Genomic DNA, 18071 nt, shown 5'->3' on the forward strand with positions numbered 1-18071 from the left:
GATGTTGAGCACTTTTTCATGTGTCTGTTGGCCATTTGGATGTCTTCTTTGGAAAAATGTCTGTTCATGTCTATGTTGGGCGGGTCTTAATATGGACACTCAAAGTGCTTGGTCAATTTGTAGCTGTCCCCAGCTCTGGCTTTGCCCTGAGTCCACTTTCCTCCCTCCTGGAACCCATGACTCCTGGCAGAGTTACTTGGAGTCCACTAACTTCTCAGACCACTGCTGGGTCACCCTCACCCTCGCCCTCAGCCCTCAGTCACAAGGTGGGATGGTCCATGCTGACTCCAGTAGAGACGACTTCTTGCTGCTCCACCCAGTGCAATTCTCAGAACAAAAGAGAGAAGACAGACTCCTCTTTATTTTGTGTAAACATGGTTTTGAACGTTTGTTAGTTTTCCTTCTTGTAACTTGAGTTGAGAGCATCCATCTGAGTAGTTTATAGGGTTCTGGATTAATTACTGGAACCTGGAAATTATTGGCTTTGTTTTATTTTAAACATAAAAATTTAGGTTTGCTATGCACCATTCAGTATGAAAGTTCTTAGTTTTCTTGTTTGGTGTATACTCTAGAGCCTGGCTTTGGAACTTCCAGATGTCTGCTGGATGGGTGGGGTTGCCTGTGTGATTCTCATTTCCGTGATCCTGTCTTCCTCGGGTCTCTCTGTCTCTCACTTCCTGCAGAGATGAACTTCTGCCCATGTCTCTCTGTTTGCCTCCGTGACATCTGGGCTATGTGGTGAGGGTTATTATGACTTTAATGATCTTATCATGCACCCAGGGGCTGCCCTAATTCTTAATTGGAGAATGTGGGGTACACAGGATAAAGTCTGACCGTGTGCACATCTTGAATGCCTGAATGGAAGTTCTCAGGCTTGGCCACTCACTGGAATCACTGGAACCTGCAGGGAGCACTGGGGCCAGGTGCTCCCTCCCAGTGGGGGACTTAACTGGCCTGGGGTGTAGCCTGGGCACTGGGGTTACGGATCTGCAGGGGTGCTGACTAGAGCCAGGTTTGGGGACCCTCGGGTTCTCTGGTTTGTCAGTGGAGGCAGGTGCTTGGTGGGCTCTGGGAAGGTGGTGGGGAGCAATCAGACAGCATACCTCTGTCACAGAGCCTGCTTCTCAGGGGCTGCATGCTGTTCTGGATGAGTAAATGATCAATAAGTTGGATTATTTATTGGAGAAAGATGTCCACAGGGAAAAGAACGGCTGAGGTTGGATGACTGTGTTGAAATGTAATCATGGATAGATTTGGCAGTTTGGATGTATTTAACACTGAGACATTATGGTGTCACTTTACCAGTCATTTTTATTAATTGTCCCCAGGTTCAAGTTTGGGACTTAGGTCAAGTTAGAACCGCTTCATCTGCCAGCACCTGGCTGCCTGGGAGGGAAGGCCTTGTGGGCATATGGTGAGATGAGGTGGAGTCAGGCAGGACCTGCTTGAACCCGGGCCGGGTGTGCTCACTTCATTCCAGGCTCACAGAAGGTAGATGGGGAACAAGTGGAAGAGCTCTGAAAGCCACCAGGCCCGTGTGGTCCCTGGGACCCAAGTCCCTGAGGTGCAGGGACAGTGGACGAGCCAACCCACGGCCCAGGACCTCCTCCCGTGCTCTGCTGCTCTCAGCTTGGCTGCAGGATGTGCACAGGGTCTCTGGTCTGTCCTTTTCTTGTCCTACCCTCAGGGAGAGTCCCCCACCCTTTGGCTCAGTTCCGATGGATTCCTCACGGCTTCCTCCTCACGTCAGTGCCATTTGCCCCAGCACCCTGCGACCCCTGCCAGAGGAGGACGTGAAGAGGGATGGGGCCCGGGGGTGACACGTCCTCCTGGGGGGATGCTGTGGAGTGTGCTGTCCTGCTTTGCTCTTGGGGCTGGCTGTGCAGTTCCTCCATTCTGCTCTGTCCCCATGGGGCCCGCGTAGTGTCCCCAGTCCTGGGTGAGGGTGCTGGCAGAGGCCACCTCATGCGTCCGAGTCTGGGTCCCTCTGAGGCCACACATGGGGCTGGGGGAGTGCGCCGCATGATCCTGATGAACTTACAGTCAGTCTCAGGCTTTCGTCCTTGCCTCCTGCCCGGGAAAGACAGCACCAATGACAACCACTTTGAGAATCACCTTAGATTGGAGAGGGGAGATTGTTTTTCCTGAGAGGCACTGAAGAATTTCCCACTAAACATGTGGCCTTCTGCTGTGGTAACGCATGATGTGGGTGGATCCTGAGCAGCCCATCTGGGGACAAGCTCTTTGGGGTTTGTGGGACTTCAGGACAGTGGAGAAGCTAGCTGCCCTTGTCCCAGGGACAGTCTGTGATGAGCACAAGTGCTTCTTTGGGGTCTGGTGAGACAAACACGTCGGCCTGGAGCCCTTTATCCTGAGAGCAGAGGTGGACAAAGAAGTGGAAGTTGCCCCTTAACCTTGCCGTGTGACCTCTGATGAGGGAAGGAATCGCAGGCTCCTGTCAGGATACAACCTGTTGGGAGGACGGCCCTCCACTGAGCAGAGCCGGCGTGTGGCTGTCAGGGCATGAGGGTGGTGGCAACGTGAACATGCCACCTCTCAATGCACAGGATAGACAGACACAAAGGCAGAGGATGGAGAAGTAAGAACCTTAGGTCACAGTAAGAGTCCATGAGAAATACTGCATTTATTTTTTGTAAGTGAACTAAAGTTTCACACCCACCTCCCTGGATTCTGGTTTGTAAGAGGGGTTCTTTTTGTTTGTTTGTTTGTTTTTATTATGTTAATCACCATACATTACACCATTAGGGTTTATTTTATTTTTTTATTTTTTAATTTTTTTTATTTTTTATTCTTATGTTAATCCCCATACATTACATCATTAGTTTTAGATGAAGTGTTCCATGATTCATTGTTTGTGCATAACACCCAGTGCTCCATGAAGAATGTGCCCTCCTCAATACCCACCACCAGGCTAACCCATCCTCCCACCCCCCTCCCCTCTAGAACCCTGTTTGTTTTTCAGAGTCCATCGTCTCTCATGGTTCGTCTACCCCTCCGAGTTCCCCCGCTTCATTCTTCCCCTCCCGCTACCTTCTTCTTCTTCTTTTTTTTTTCTTAACATATATTGCATTATTTGTTTCAGAGGTACAGATCTGAGATTCAACAGTCTTGCACAATTCACAGCGCTTACCAGAGCACATACCCTCCCCAGTGTCTATCACCCAGTCACCCCAAAGCTCCCACCCCACCCCCCACTCCAACAACACTCAGTTTGTTTCCTGCGATTAAGAATTCCTCATATCGGGGCGCCTGGGTGGCTCAGTTGGTTAAGCAACGGCCTTCGGCTCAGATCATGATCCTGGAGTCCCGGGATTGAGTCCCGCATCAAGCTCCCTGCTCGGCAGGGAGTCTGCTTCTCCCTCTGACCCTCCTCCCTCTCATGCTCTCTGTCTTTCATTCTCTCTCTCTCAAATAAAAAAAAAAAAAAAAAAAGAATTCCTCATATCAGTGAGATCATATGATACATGTCTTTCTCTGTTTGACTTATTTCACTCAACATAATACCCTCCAGTTCCATCCACGTCATTGCAAATGGCAAGATCTCATTCCTTTTGATGGCTGCATAATATTCCATTGTATATATATACCACCTCTTCTTTATCCATTCATCTGTCGATGGACATCTTGGCTCTTTCCACAGTTTGGCTATTGTGGACATTGCTGCTATAAACATCGGGGTGCACGTACCCCTTCGGATCCCTACTTTTGTATCTTTGGGGTAAATACCCAGTAGTGCAATTGCTGGATCATATGGTAGCTCTATTTTCAACTTTTTGAGGAACCTCCATACAGTTTTCCAGAGTGGCTGCACCAGCTTGCATTCCCACCAACAGTGTAGGAGGGTTCCCCTTTCTCCGCATCCCCGCCAACATCTGTTGTTTCCTGACTTGTTAATTTTAGCCATTCTGACTGGTGTGAGGTGGTATCTCGTTGAGGTTTTGATTTGGATTTCCCTGATGCTGAGCGATATTGAGCACTTTTTCATGTGTCTGGTGGCCATTTGGATGTCTTCTTTGGAAAAATGTCTGTTCATGTCTTCTGCCCATTTCTTGGTTGGATTCTTTGTTCTTTGGGTGTTGAGTTTGATGAGTTCTTTATAGATTTTGGATACTAGCCCTTTATGTGATATGTCATTTGCAAATATCTTCTCCCATTCTGTTGGTTGTCTTTTGGTTTTGTTGACTGTTTCCTTGGCTTTGCAAAAGCTTTTTATCTTGATGAAGTCCCAATAGTTCATTTTTGCCCTTGCTTCCCTTGCCTTTGGCGATGTTTCTAGGAAGAAGTTGCTTCGGCTGAGGTCAAAGAGGTTGCTGCCTGTGTTCTCCATTTGGATTTTGATGCACTCCTGTCTCACATTGAGGTCTTTCAACCATTTGGAGTCTATTTTTGTGTGTGGTGTAAGGAAATGGTCCAGTTTCATTCTTCTGCATGTGGCTATCCAATTTTCCCAACACCATTTTTTGAAGAGACCGTCTTTGTTCCATTGGACATTTTTTCCTGCTTTGTCAAAGATGAGTTGACCATAGAGTTGAGGGTCCATTTCTGGGCTCTCTATTCTGTTCCATTGATCTATGTGTCTGTTTTTGTGCCAGTGCCATGCTGTCTTGATGATGACAGCTTTGTAATAGAGCTTGAAGCTCTGTAATAGAGCTTGAAGTCTGGAAGTCTGGAAGCAAAGCCGGCTTTGCTTTTCTTTTTCAACATTCCTCTGGCTATGCGGGGTCTTTTCTGGTTCCATACAAATTTTAGGATGATTTGTTCCATTTCTTTGAAAAAAGTGGATGGTATTTTGATGGGGATTGCATTGAATGTGTAGATTGCTCTAGGTAGCATTGACATCTTCACAATATTTGTTCTTCCAATCCATGAGCATGGCACGTTTTTCCATTTCTTTGTGCCTTCCTCAATTTCTTTCATGAGTATTTTAGAGTTTTCTGAGTACAGATCCTTTGTCTCTTTGGATAGATTTATTCCTAGGTATCTTATGGTTTTGGGTGCAATTGTAAATGGGATCGACTCCTTAATTTCTCTTTCTTCTGTCTTGTTGTTGGTGTATAGGAATGCCACTGATTTCTGTGCATTGATTTTATATCCTGACACTTGACTGAATTCCTGTATGAGTTCTAGCAGTTTCGGGGTGGAGTCTTTTGGGTTTTCCACATAAAGTATCATATCATTTGCAAAGAGTGAGAGTATGACTTCTTCTTTGCCAATTTGGATGCCTTTGATTTCTTTTTGTTGTCTGATTGCTGTGGCTAGGACTTCCAATACTATGTTGAATAGCAGTGGTGATAGTGGACATCCCTGCCGTGTTCCTGACCTTAGGGGGAAAGCTCTCAGTTTTTCCCCATTGAGAATGATATTTGCTGTAGGTTTTTCATAGATGGCTTTTATGATATTGAGGTATGTACCCTCGATCCCTCTACTCTGAAGAGTTTTGATCAAGAAAGGATGCTGTACTTTGTCAAAAGCTTTTTCTGCATCTATTGAAAGGATCATATGATTCTTGTTCTTTCTTTTGTTAATGTATTGTATCACATTGATTGATTTGTGGATGTTGAACCAACCTGGCAGCCCAGGGATAAATCCCACTTGGTCGTGGTGAATAATCCTTTTAACGTACTGTTGGATCCTATTGGCTAGTATTTTGGTGAGAATTTTTGCATCCATGTTCATCAGGGATATTGGTCTGTAATTCTCCTTTTTGATGGGGTCTTTGTCTGGTTTTGGGATCAAGGTAATGCTGGCCTCATAAAATGAGTTTGGAAGTTTTCCTTCCATGTCTATTTTTTGGAAAAGTTTCAGAAGAATAGGTATTAATTCTCCTTGAAATGTTTGGTAGAATTCCCCTGGGAAGCCATCTGGCCCTGGGCTTTTGTTTTTTGGGAGATTTTTGATGACTGCTTCAATTTCCTTAGTGGTTATAGGTCTGTTCAGGTTTTCTATTTCATCCTGGTTCAGTTTTGGTAGTTGATACCTCTCTAGGAATGCATCCATCTCTTCCAGGTTATCTAATTTGCTGTCATAGAGTTGCTCATAATATGTTCTTATAATTATTTGTATTTCTTTGGTGTTGGTTGTGATCTCTCCTCTTTCATTCATGATTTTGTGGATTTGGGTCATTTCTCTTTTCTTTTTGATAAGTCTGGCCAGGGGTTTATCAATCTTGTTAATTCTTTCAAAGAACCAGCTCCTAGTTTTGTTGATCTGTTCTACTGTTCTTTTAGTTTCTATTTCATTGATTTCTGCTCTGATCTTTATTATTTCTCTTCTCCTGCTGGGTTTAGGCTTTATTTGCTGTTCTTTCTCCAGCTCCTTTAGGTGTAGGGTTAGGTTGTGTACTTGAGACCTTTCTTGTTTCTTGAGAAACGCTTGTATTGCTATATACTTTCCTCTTAGGACTGCCTTTGCTGCATCCGAAAGATTTTGAATAGTTGTGTTTTCATTTTCATTGGTTTCCATGTATTTTTTTAATTCTCCTTTAATTTCCTGGTTGACCCATTCATTCTTCAGTAGGATGCTCTTTAGCCTCCATGTATTTGAGTTCTTTTCGACTTTCCTCTTGTGATTGAGTTCTAGTTTCAAAGCATTGTGGTCTGAAAATAGGCAGGGAATGATCCCAATCTTTTGGTACCAGTTGAGACCTGATTTATGACCTAGGATGTGATCTATTCTGGAGAATGTTCCATGGGCACTAGAGAAGAATGTGTATTCCGTTGCTTTGGGATGGAATGTTCTGAATATGTCTGTAAAGTCCATTTGGTCCAGTGTGTCATTTAAAGTCTTTATTTCCTTGTTGATCTTTTGCTTAGACGATCTGTCCATTTCAGTGACGGGGGTGTTAAAGTCCCCCACTATTATTGTATTGTTGTCGATGTGTTTCTTTGCTTTTGTTATTGATTGCCTTATATAATTGGCTGCTCCCATGTTAGGGGCATAGATATTTACAATTGTTAGATCTTCTTGTTGGATAGATCCTTTAAGTAGGATATAGTGTCCTTCCTCATCTCTTATTACAGTCTTTGGTTTAAAATCTAATTTGTCTGATATAAGGATTGCCACCCCAGCTTTCTTTTGGTGTCCATTAGCATGGTAAATGGTTTTCCACCAGCTCACTTTCAATCTGGGGGTGTCTTTGGGTCTAAAATGAGTCTCTTGCAGACAGCATATCGATGGGTCTTGTTTTTTAATCCAGTCTGATAGCCTGTGTCTTTTGATTGGGGCATTGAGCCCATTTACATTCAGGGTAACTATTGAAAGATAGGAATTTAGTGCCATTGTATTGCATGTAAGGTGACTGTTACCATATATTGTCTGTGTTCCTTTCTGGTCTATGTTGCTTTTAGGCTCTCTTTTGCGTAGAGGACCCCTTTCAAGATTTCCTGTAGGGCTGGTTTTGTGTTTGCAAATTCCTTTAGTTTTTGTTTGTCCTGGAAGCTTTTTATCTCTCCTTCAATTTACAATAACAGCCTAGCTGGATAGAGTATTCTTGGCTGCATATTTTTCTCATGTAGTGCTCTGAATATATCCTGCCAGTCCTTTCTGGCCTGCCAGGTCTCTGTGGATAGGTCTGTTGCCAATCTAATGTTTCTACCCTTGTAGGTTACATATCTCTTCTCTCGAGCTGTTTTCAGGATTTTCTCTTTGTCTATGAGACTCGTAAGTTTTACTATTAGATGTCGGGGAGTTGACCTATTTTTATTGATTTTGAGAGGGGTTCTCTGTGCTTCCTGGATTTTCATGCCTGTTTCCTTTCCCAAATTAGGGAAGTTCTCTGCTATAATTTGCTCCAGTATACCTTCTGCCCCTCTCTCTCTTTCTTCTTCTTCTGGGATCCCAATTATTCTAATGTTGTTTCATCTTATGGTATCGCTTATCTCTCGAATTCTGCCCTCGTGATCCAGTAGTTGTTTATCTCTCTTTTTCTCAGCTTCTTTATTTTCCATCATTTCATCTTCTATATTACTGATTCTCTCTTCTGCCTCATTTATTCTAGCACTTAGCGCCCCCATTTTTGATTGCACCTCATTAATAGCCTTTTTGATTTCTACTTGGTTGGATTTTAGTTCTTTTACTTCTCCAGAAAGCGTTTCTCTAATAACTTCCATATTTTTTTCAAGCCCAGCTAGTATCTTTAAAGTGATGATTCTGAACTCTAGATCTGACATTGTACTAATGTCCGTATTGAGTAGGTCCCTGGCAGTCGGTACTACCTCTAGTTCTTTTTGTTGAGGTGATTTTTTCCGTCTTGTCATTTTGTGTAGAGGAGAATAGATTAATGAGAGAACAAAATGCTAGCAGAGTAACCACGTCCCCAGAAAATATACTCTAAACAAATCAGAAAAGACCTGAAGCAGTGGAACAAGAAATGGAAAGAGAGAAAAAAGAAAAAGAAAAAAAAAAAAAAAGAAAAAGATAAAGATAAAAACAAAAACAAACAAAACAAAACAGCAACAACAACAACAAAAAACCAGAATGTGATCAAATATGATCAGGCTGGTATATAGATCAGTGCCGCACACTAGATTTGGGGTGTATTTTGGTCTTTTAGAAGAAAGTGCCTCCCAAAATTTTAAAGAAAGAAAAACTTATATATGTACAAAAATAAGGGTTGATATGATGAAGGGATGGAATATGACTGTAAAGATGGAAATTTTAAAAAATTTTATAAAAGGAATTGATAGGAAGTTGTTTGAAAAAAGAAAGAAGAGGATTAAAAAAAAAAAGAAAAAAAAAGGGAGAGAATGTGATCAGGCAGGGGAATAGAAAACACCATATACTAGAGATTTAGGGTATATTTTAATCTGTTAGAAAAATCTATCTCAAAATTTTAAAGAGAGAACAACTTATATATATAAGCCAAAAATACGGGTAACTACTCTGAAGTGATAGAATATGACTCTAAAAATCAAAAATAAAAATTTTTTTTAAAAAAGTGATTGATAAGATGATGGCTGAAATAGGGAAAAAGAAAAATTCAAAAAAAAAAAGAAAAAAAGAAAAAAGACAGTTAAAATAAATTAACTTTGAAAAACTAAAGAATCATGGTAAAAAAGCCATGAATTCTATGTGCAGTATTCCCCTAGCGCTGGATTTCTGCCGTTTTCCTTGATCGGTAAACTTGGTCTTGGCTGGCTGTTCTCGCTGATCTTCTGGGGAGGGGCCTATTGCCGGGGTTTCCAAATGTCTTTGCCGGAGGCGGAATTGCCCCGCCCTTGCCCCCTCCCGGCTAAGTAATCTGCTCGGGTTTGCTCTCCGCGGCTTTTGTTCCCTGCGAGCTTTCCATACAGCTTTGGAGGCAGAGAGTGAAAATGGCGGCCTCCCAATCTCCGCCCCGGAAGAGCCGAGAACTCGGGGCCCCACTTCTCAGTGAGCCCCCAGAGAAAAGCTGTCAGTCACTCCCAGATCCCCGGTCTCCGGCCGCACTCCGTGCTCACCCGGCCTGCGACCGCGCGCCTCTATCTCTGGCACCCGACCCCGGGTGGAGTCTCCAAACCCAGCAGATCCCTGCGGTGCACTCCCGCTTGGCTCCTCCCGGGGGAGGAAGGGGAGTCTCCCCGGATCTGCCGCTTGTTGGGTCCCTGCTGGAGGAGCAGGGGCCCGACTGTGCCGCGGATCATGGTTTATGGCAACCCCGAGCTGAGAGCCCGTGCCTCGGCTCCGTCTCTGCAGCCAGCTTCCCTGCTCCGATACCTGGGAGCTCTGCCACACTCAGGCACTCCCGGTCTTTCTGTGACCCCAAGGGTCCTGAGACCACACTGTCCCGGAGGGTTCCACCCCCCACTTAGCCACCAGAGTGATGTCCCTCAGCGGAGCAGACTTTTAAAAGTTCCGATTTTGTGCTCCGTGGCTCTATCACTTGCCAGAAGCGGCCGACGGAGGCCCCTCCCCCACCGTCTATCCTCCCGAATATCGCCTCGGATTCACTTCTCCGCACGTCCTACCTTCCAGAAAGTGGTCGCTTTTCTGATGAGAGAGTTGTTGCTCTTCTTTTCTTCAATCTCCTGTTGAGTTTGTAGGTGTTCAGAATGGTTTGATCCCTATCCAGCTGAATTCCTTAGAGGAGACGAAATCCAGGTCTCCTGCTCCTCCGCCATCTTGCTCCGCCCCCCACATCATTAGTTTTTGATGTAAGAGGGGCTCTGTTTCCTGTCCCCTCCTCACGGCCTCTTCAGGGTCATCTCAAGGACTTGGGCACAGCCAAGGCACAGAGGAGACCTCTGACCATAGGTGGTCCACACTGGGTCCTGCAGCCTCCTAGTTCCTCTGTACTGTGCTCTGAGGAGGCTGGGAACTCCACAGAATCTCCTCCCAGTGTAGGCTACCTTCTCCCCAGGCAGGGGAGCTGAGGTGGCTCTGCCTTTGGGTCTCAGCCTCTCCTCTCCTTTAAGGCCAGGGGATGGTCTCTTTTATCTGAAGGAAGCCCCTGCCTCTTGCACCTCCTGAGCCCCCTACCTCTTCCCTCTAGACCGGACTTGGAATACTAGAAAATGAAAGCCAGGAGGTGTCCACAACCACGTCTACTGTCTGCCCTGCCACAAGCCCCCTCTAAGGTACCACAAGCACTACCTGCCTTAGGAGAGGAAGGAGAAGGGAGAGAACCCAGAAGATAACATTACAGTCGTTCAGCCACCACACATGGTGGGCCCGCTGCAAGGTAATCTGGATTCTTCTCTTAGTGATAAGTTTGAAGAGTGTCACTTGGTGGACAAGAGTTGAAGTAACTGTGGCCAGAGATGGGGCAGGGATCTGGGTCTTGGGCAGGCAGAACTTGGCCTGAGAGGTCAAGTCCAGCCAGACAGTGGTTGGTCTCAGGGGACACTGCAGGGCCCAGGTTCCCTCTGAGCCACCCAGGCGGCCCTGTCTAAATCATCTTTCTCTCACTATACCAGCATTTTGTTGTTTGAGGTTTTCTTTTTTAAAATTTTATTTGTTCAATTTATCAAAATGTGTTAATTCAATAAAATATTATTTTAAATATGATAAAAATAAAACCCTTTCTGGCATATGGTTCTAAGACTGATACATAGAGTCATGAAACCATCACCACAACTGAGCTACAGATCAGTCCCCTTTCCACCAAATTCCTTTGTGCTGTTAAACTCTCCCTAGTCCTCACCTGGAAACCACGGATCTGTTCTCGGTCCCTATCATTTTTTGCCTCCTGAGGATTCCTTTTTAAACATCAAGAAAATATCACAGATATAACATGATAGTGTTTTGAGGTTCCAGAAAATAGTGATCAAAAGCTATCCTGGATTCGGGTATGTTTTAGAATGAGTTTGCATTAATGAGTCACTGCACTATCGACATCCTTTTGAAAAATAGCACTATTTGTGTGTGTGAGGCATTGCTCTGGGTTATTCCTGGGACTTATCGACCCACAATCTCCCTGCAATAATTTACAACCTACAGGTTGGCAACCACAGTGGTTCTGCTAAACCAAGGGAGACTCGCAGGCTTCAAAGAAAGCAAGGACAGACCTGGGCTCCTCCTGCCATCCTGGCAAGCTTTTCCGACAAAGCTGGAGCAGCTTTGACAGCCCAGTGTGTGCCCTCAGTCCCAGTACAAACAGCAGAGAGTGAAGAGAGAGATTAAAAGATCTTCATTGGTTTGATTTTGTCTTTTCAGATCAAACATTGCTCTGTTTTGCACAAGGAATATTAAAAACAAATGATATGTCAAGTTGGTGAGAGAACCAATCTTACTGGAAGTTCTTTGTGTTTATCTTAGTGTTAAAATGGATGAGAGCTTTTTGAAAAGAATTGCTCTGGAAGAAGAATTCATATACTTGTCCAATGAAGGGATCCTCGTGCTGTGATCACATCTTCCATGGCGGTGGTGGTGGACATCGGGATGTGGGTCAACCTGCAAGGTCCAGCTGGTGCTGGCTGTCTGGCAGGATGATAGTGGGCAGCCTTCTCTAAACAGCTTGGCTAGCCCCTGTATTGACAGATCCTCCTCTGGCTGGAGAAGCAGAGAACATATTTAAAAAAAATTTTTTTTTAAAGATTTTATTTATTTGACAGAGACACAGCGAGAGAGGGAACACAAGCAGGGGGAGAGGGAGAAGCAGGCTTCCCACTGAGCAGGGAGCCCAATGCAGGGCTCGATCCCAGCACCCTGGGATCATGACCTGCGCCGAAGGCAGACGCTTAACCGACTGAGCCACCCAGGCACCCCCGAGATAACATATTTTATTTAATTAATTAATTTATTTATTTTAAAGATTTTATTTATTTATTTGAGACAGAGAGAATGAGAGACAGAGAGCATGAGAGGGAGGAGGATCAGAGGGAGAAGCAGACTCCCTGCCGAGCAGGGAGCCCGATGCGGGACTCGATCCCGGGACTTCAGGATCATGACCTGAGCCGAAGGCAGTCGCTTAACCAACTGAGCCACCCAGGTGCCCCCGAGAGAACATATTTTAAAAAGAAGAACAGAGAGTTTGCATTTCTGATTTGTCATTAGATCAAAGATAAAGCATAGTCTGTGACACCAGAATGCCACCACCTCACTTGCTTCTTTGTAGTCAGATCTTCCAGGACCCATCTATCTCTCCTTGTCTCTCTCTTTCTCACACACACAGACACAGCTTCTCTATTTCTGCCCTCATCACAATTTCCCACTGATGGTCTGTCACTCCTGTCCCCCTAGTCCCTTGCCACCAGGAGGAGAGGTTATTAAAAAGATTCATGGATTCTGCTCTAGAGATTTTGAGTCAATCAACTAGTCCAGAATTTGCATTTTTAGTAAGCAACCAGATAGTTCTGATATAGACGGGTCACACATTACACAGACCTCTGGTTAAACATTTTAGAGATGTTTCTGATTGTCCATGGGTTGGCACATTTCTATGCCGCATCCATCTAAACGGGCTGATGACTCAAAGAAAAAAAATGCAAATCCTGTTTTACAACCATGTGGTTTGGGCACACTGGGTTATAGGCATGTCCCACTTAATGCAAAACCAAAGCACAAAAACTTAAGTCTACCAAACAAACACAGAGAATTATTATTTGTTTATAAACTATAACTGTACTTGTCCTTGGGACTTGCCAGCCCCCCAGTCTTGATCTCTGCCCCAAGCAAAGGTCACTGTAATGGCGGGGGGTGGGTGGGGGCAGAAGGTGGCAAAAGGCAGAGGGCCCACTCATCTCCCTCGCTTGTACTCTGGGTTGTCCGGAACAGAAATGGCCTGGGGCCACGCTGGCTTGAAGACGCCGAACTCCCGCACACCTGTCCCTTTTGCTCTCCCAGCTAGTTCCCGTCAGGTCCAGGGCTTGGCCCACCTGGGCTGGGATAGGTTGATCCCATTGCACGTGACCCAGCCTGCCCAATCAGATGTCTCTACCCCTCTCCTTCCCCACGCCCAGCCACAGGGATTGGTTCAGCCGTGGGCCAATAGGAAGTTCCTGGAACCTCGCGGGAATTGCAGGGAGAGGTGCCTCCACCCCCTGCCCCCGTCCTGGTTGTGGGAAAGTGTTTCTTCGCACCTGGGAGCCCACCTAGATTCAGCTACTGCAAAGCTTCCCAGCCCAGAGGTGCAGCAAGGAGGCAGGTTCCCAAAGTCAGGACAGATCTCTCACGGCCTGTAGTTCCTGTCCATTTCCTCCTCTGTTGAGGTGGGTGAAGGTTGGGTGAACATGGTCAGCGTGCTGATGGATGCATAAAGCAAGCCTTGAATTTGTGCCTGGTTTTCGCCACTTCCATCAGTAATGCCTCAGTGTCCTGGGATAGACAGGGGCACGATTCACATTCCCACTGGGGAAATCGGGGTTTCTCTCTTTGACTATACTTACATCATCAACAACAAAACACTTTAGTTTTGAAACAATCGCAAAGTTAAACAAAAATTGCAAGAACAGTACAAAGAAAGACCTTCCCTCCCAAACCCTTTAAGATTAAATTGCCTGTATGATGATCCACCATTCCCAAATAGCTTAGTGTGTAATTGTGTAATTCCTACAAATAAGGACATTCTCATCTGTAACCACAAAACAACTATCATCAAAATCAGGGAATTATCATGGACACATTAATAACTTCTAGTTCTCAGGCCCCATTTAAATTTTTCCACTTGTTCCAGTAATGTCCTTTAGAGCAAAAGGAACCGGTTCAGAATCAACATGTTGCATTCTGTTGTCATGTGTCCTTCAATCTGGAGTAGTTCTTCAGTCTTTGCTGACTCATGACCTTGACATTTCTGAAGATTACAGATTAGGAATCTTTGCCTGTTGTTGCTTCCTACTAGGACCAGGTTGTGCATCTTGGGCAGGTATATCACAGAAGTGAGGCTGTGTTCTTGCGTGGTATCCTTCAGGGTGACACCATGGGCTAAACACTCATTATGTTGATCCTGGCTCTGCAGCACCAGCAGAGGGTCATTTACATGGAAGGTTATAGATGCCCATCATGGAGGAGCAGGGAGGTGGAGAATTCTAGCATGACCAATGAGATTTGCTCCCAGGGACTTTTGGGAACAGGGCAGGGATGAGGGGTCCTGATTCCCAGAGGCGGAAGAGTCATAGTACTTGCTCCAGACTTCCATTTATGACTTTGTTATTGACTTGCTGTCACTTGCTGTGACTCTGGGCCCACATTTCCCTGTGCTAGTCTTCATTCCTTTGTCATAAAATGAAGATGACACAGTCTGTCCTCCCCACTTTGCAGGCTGGTGTGTGAGATACACATATGAGCAGGAGTGTTTGAATATCAGAAAGCCCTGAGCAAACACACTGCTTGGCTTTCCTTACTTGGGGTGCAGCTGGAATCTTGGGGCCACTTCACTTCACTGTCTCACAATTCTGCCAGTTTTGGTCCCTTCCTCAGATGACAGTTTAATAGCTTCTGTGAGAAGAACAAACTTAGAGGACAGACACTACTTACCTTCAAGAATTACTATAAAGCTACAGTAATCAAGATGTGTGGTATTGGTGAAAAATAGACAAAGAGATCAATGGAACAGAATAGAGCACCCAGAAACAGACCCACATATATAGTCAAGTGATCTTTCACGAAGTAGTTAAAGAAATACAATGGAACAAAGATAGTGTATTTGACAAATGGTGCTAGAATAACTGGACATTCACAAGCAAACAAAAAACAACAAAAAAGAGAATTTAAACACAGCTTACACCCTTCTGAAAATTAACTCAAAGGATCACAGACCTGAACATAAAGTGTGAAATTATAAGACTCCTTGAAAATAACACAGGAGAAAATCTAGATGACTTTGGATTTGGTGATGACATTTAAGATACAACACCAAAAGGCATGATCAATAGAAGAGACTTGATAAAATTAAATTAATGATAAAATTAAACATTTCTGTTCTGTGAGAGACGCTGTCAAGAGAATGAGAAGATGAGCCGTGTATTGGGAGAAAATATTTACAAAAGACACATCTGGTAAAGATCTGTTGTCCAAAATATACAAAGACCTCTTAAAACTCAACAGCAGGAAAACAAAAAAACCTGATTAGAAAATGAGCCAGACCTTAACAGACACCTCACCAAAGAAGGTAGACAGATAGCAAATAACATATGAGAAGACGCTCCACATCATATGTCAGCAGGGGAATGCAAGTTAAAATAATGGTACCGTGACACACACATTTGAATGGCCAAAACCCAGAAAACCGACACCACCAGATTCTGGTGATTATGTGGAGCAAGAGGAACCCTTATTCACTGCTGGAGAGAATACAAAATGGTAACAGCTACTTTGGAAGACAGTTTAGCAGTTTCTTACAAAACTAAATATACTTTTATTCATAAGATCCAGTAATCACACTACTTGTTATTTACCCAAAAGGAGCTGAAAACATGTCTACAGAAAAACCTGCACACAGATGTTTATAGCAGCTTTCTTCATAATTGCCAAAACTTGGAAGCAACCGAGATGTCCTTCAGAAGGTGAAAGGATAAATAAGCTGTGGTCATCCAGACAATGGAATACTATTAGATGCTAAAAATATATGATCTAATAAGCCACGAAAAGACTTGGAGGAAACTTAAGTGTATATTACTAAGTGAAAAAAGCCAGTCTGAAAATGTGACATACTTGATGATTCCAACTATATGACATTTCAGAAAGGGAGAAACTGTAGAGACGGTAAAACTGCCAGGGGTTAGGGAGAAGCATGGGAATGAATAGGCAGAACACAGGGGATTTATAGAGCAGTGAAACTACTCTGTATGATACTATAATGATTGATACATATCATTATACATTTGTCCAAACCCACAGAATGTATAACACCAAGAGTGAACCCTAATGTAAACTATGGACTTTGGATGATAATGATGTTTCAATGTACGTTCATCAGTTGTAGCAAATAATACCATTCTGATGCATAATGATGATGATGGGGAGGCTATATATTTATGGGGACAGGGAGAGATGGGAAATGTCTGTACCTTCTGCTCAATTTTGCTGTGAACCTAAAACTGCTCAGAAAAAATAAAGTATGTATATATATATTTGTATATATGTGTGTGTATATATATGTGTGTGCATACGTATGTATATATGTGTGTGTGTGTATATATGTGTGTTGTGTATATATGTGTGTTGTGTATGTGTGTGTGTGTGTGTGTGTGTGTATATATATATATATATATATATATATATATATATATTTAAGATGAAATAAAACCTTTCCGCATTCTAGCCTAAAACATCTCCAAGTCCTAGGGAGCCCCTGTGACATTGTGAACGTGCTTTGTTACATCACCAGCTTTTCATAGGATCCTCCTGCCTCTTTTGTGCTGTGACCAAACACTGGCCTTCTACTGAGGGCTTGGTTTCCTTTGCCACCCTGCTAGTCAGAGATGGGCTTAACTTTCAGACTTTCTATGAAAATGAAGTTCACAACACCTCCTTGATATTGGTTACTGACATCCTCTTTCCTTTCCTTTTTTTAAAACTGGGATTTCCTCCCAATTACACCATGACAAACTTCCCAGGGGCTTCTTTCCTACTGAATGCCTCTCAGGCTTTTTCCATCTGGACCCCTGGTGGGGTGTAGCAGCATTAAATGATCTGGATTTCCCAAAGCCTAGGACTTCTGTCATCTGTGTTTGCAGGGGGCTCTGCTGGATTGGCCATTCAAGTGGGGTGGCAATGGGTCTGCAGCACTTCCTCCTGCCTGCATCATGAGCTCACTGTATCACAGTGTACCATGAATGGGGATGTTGGTGGTTCCTTCAGTGCACACACCAGGGACACATGAATAAAAATATCATTTGTGGGAAAAGAGAAGGCTCATATTTACATCCATTTCTTTAGATTGGGTACCAAGTATAACACAGGGAATAACTTAATGCTCAAAAGAAAGAGAAACAGATCCTAATTGGACATACAAGGCAGCCTGGAAGGCTTAAGATTCAAAGGTATAATAAGCATAATGTTCATTCATTTTGCTTTTTAATTTTATTTTTGTTTTTAAGTATTTTTTTAAAAAAGATTTATTTATTTAGTTGGAGGGGGGAAGGACAGAGGGGGAGGGAGAGAGAGAATCTCAAGCAGACTTCTTGCTGAGTGTGGTGACCTACATGGAGCTTGATCTCATGACCCCCAGATCATGACCTGAACTGAAATCAACTCAGATGCTCAACTGACTGAACCACCCAGGTTCCCCAAGGTTTTAAGTATTTTTAATTTTAATTTTTTCCAGCTTTATTGATATGATTGACATGTAACATTGTGTAAGTCCGAAGAGTACAATGTGTTGATTTGATACACTTATATATTGCAAAATTATTACTACCATAGCATTAGTTATCATCTCCATCCTGTTACATAATTACCATTTCTTTTTTTATGATGAGAACATTTAAGATCTCTTTTCTTAGTTACATTCAAGTATATAATACAGTATTATTAGCTATAGTTACCATGTTGTACATTGCATCCTCAGAACTTATTTGCATTGTTACTGTAAGTTTATACCCTTCAACCAACATCTCCCTATTTCCCTCATCCCCCAGCCCCAGGTGAACACCATTCTACTGTTTCTACAAGTTCAGCTTTTTTAGACTCCATGT

The 18071-nt window shown here is 43.7% G+C and overlaps 1 long non-coding RNA gene across 1 annotated transcript in view; it reads left to right on the plus strand.

Annotated features, from left to right (window-relative positions):
• The window catches only part of LOC118011171, a 100562-nt gene extending 84643 nt beyond the window's left edge, over positions 1–15919 (plus strand). Inside the window, exon 3 of the long non-coding RNA XR_004679417.1 lies at positions 15838–15919. This is a non-coding gene — a long non-coding RNA (uncharacterized LOC118011171). The remainder of the gene's footprint in view (positions 1–15837) is intronic.
• Positions 15920–18071: the final 2152 nt, after the last annotated feature.

This window comes from Mirounga leonina, unplaced genomic scaffold (assembly GCF_011800145.1).
Source record: "Mirounga leonina isolate KUSES-001 unplaced genomic scaffold, KU_Mleo_1.0 Mir_150, whole genome shotgun sequence".
Classification (NCBI taxonomy): Eukaryota; Metazoa; Chordata; class Mammalia; order Carnivora; family Phocidae; genus Mirounga; species Mirounga leonina.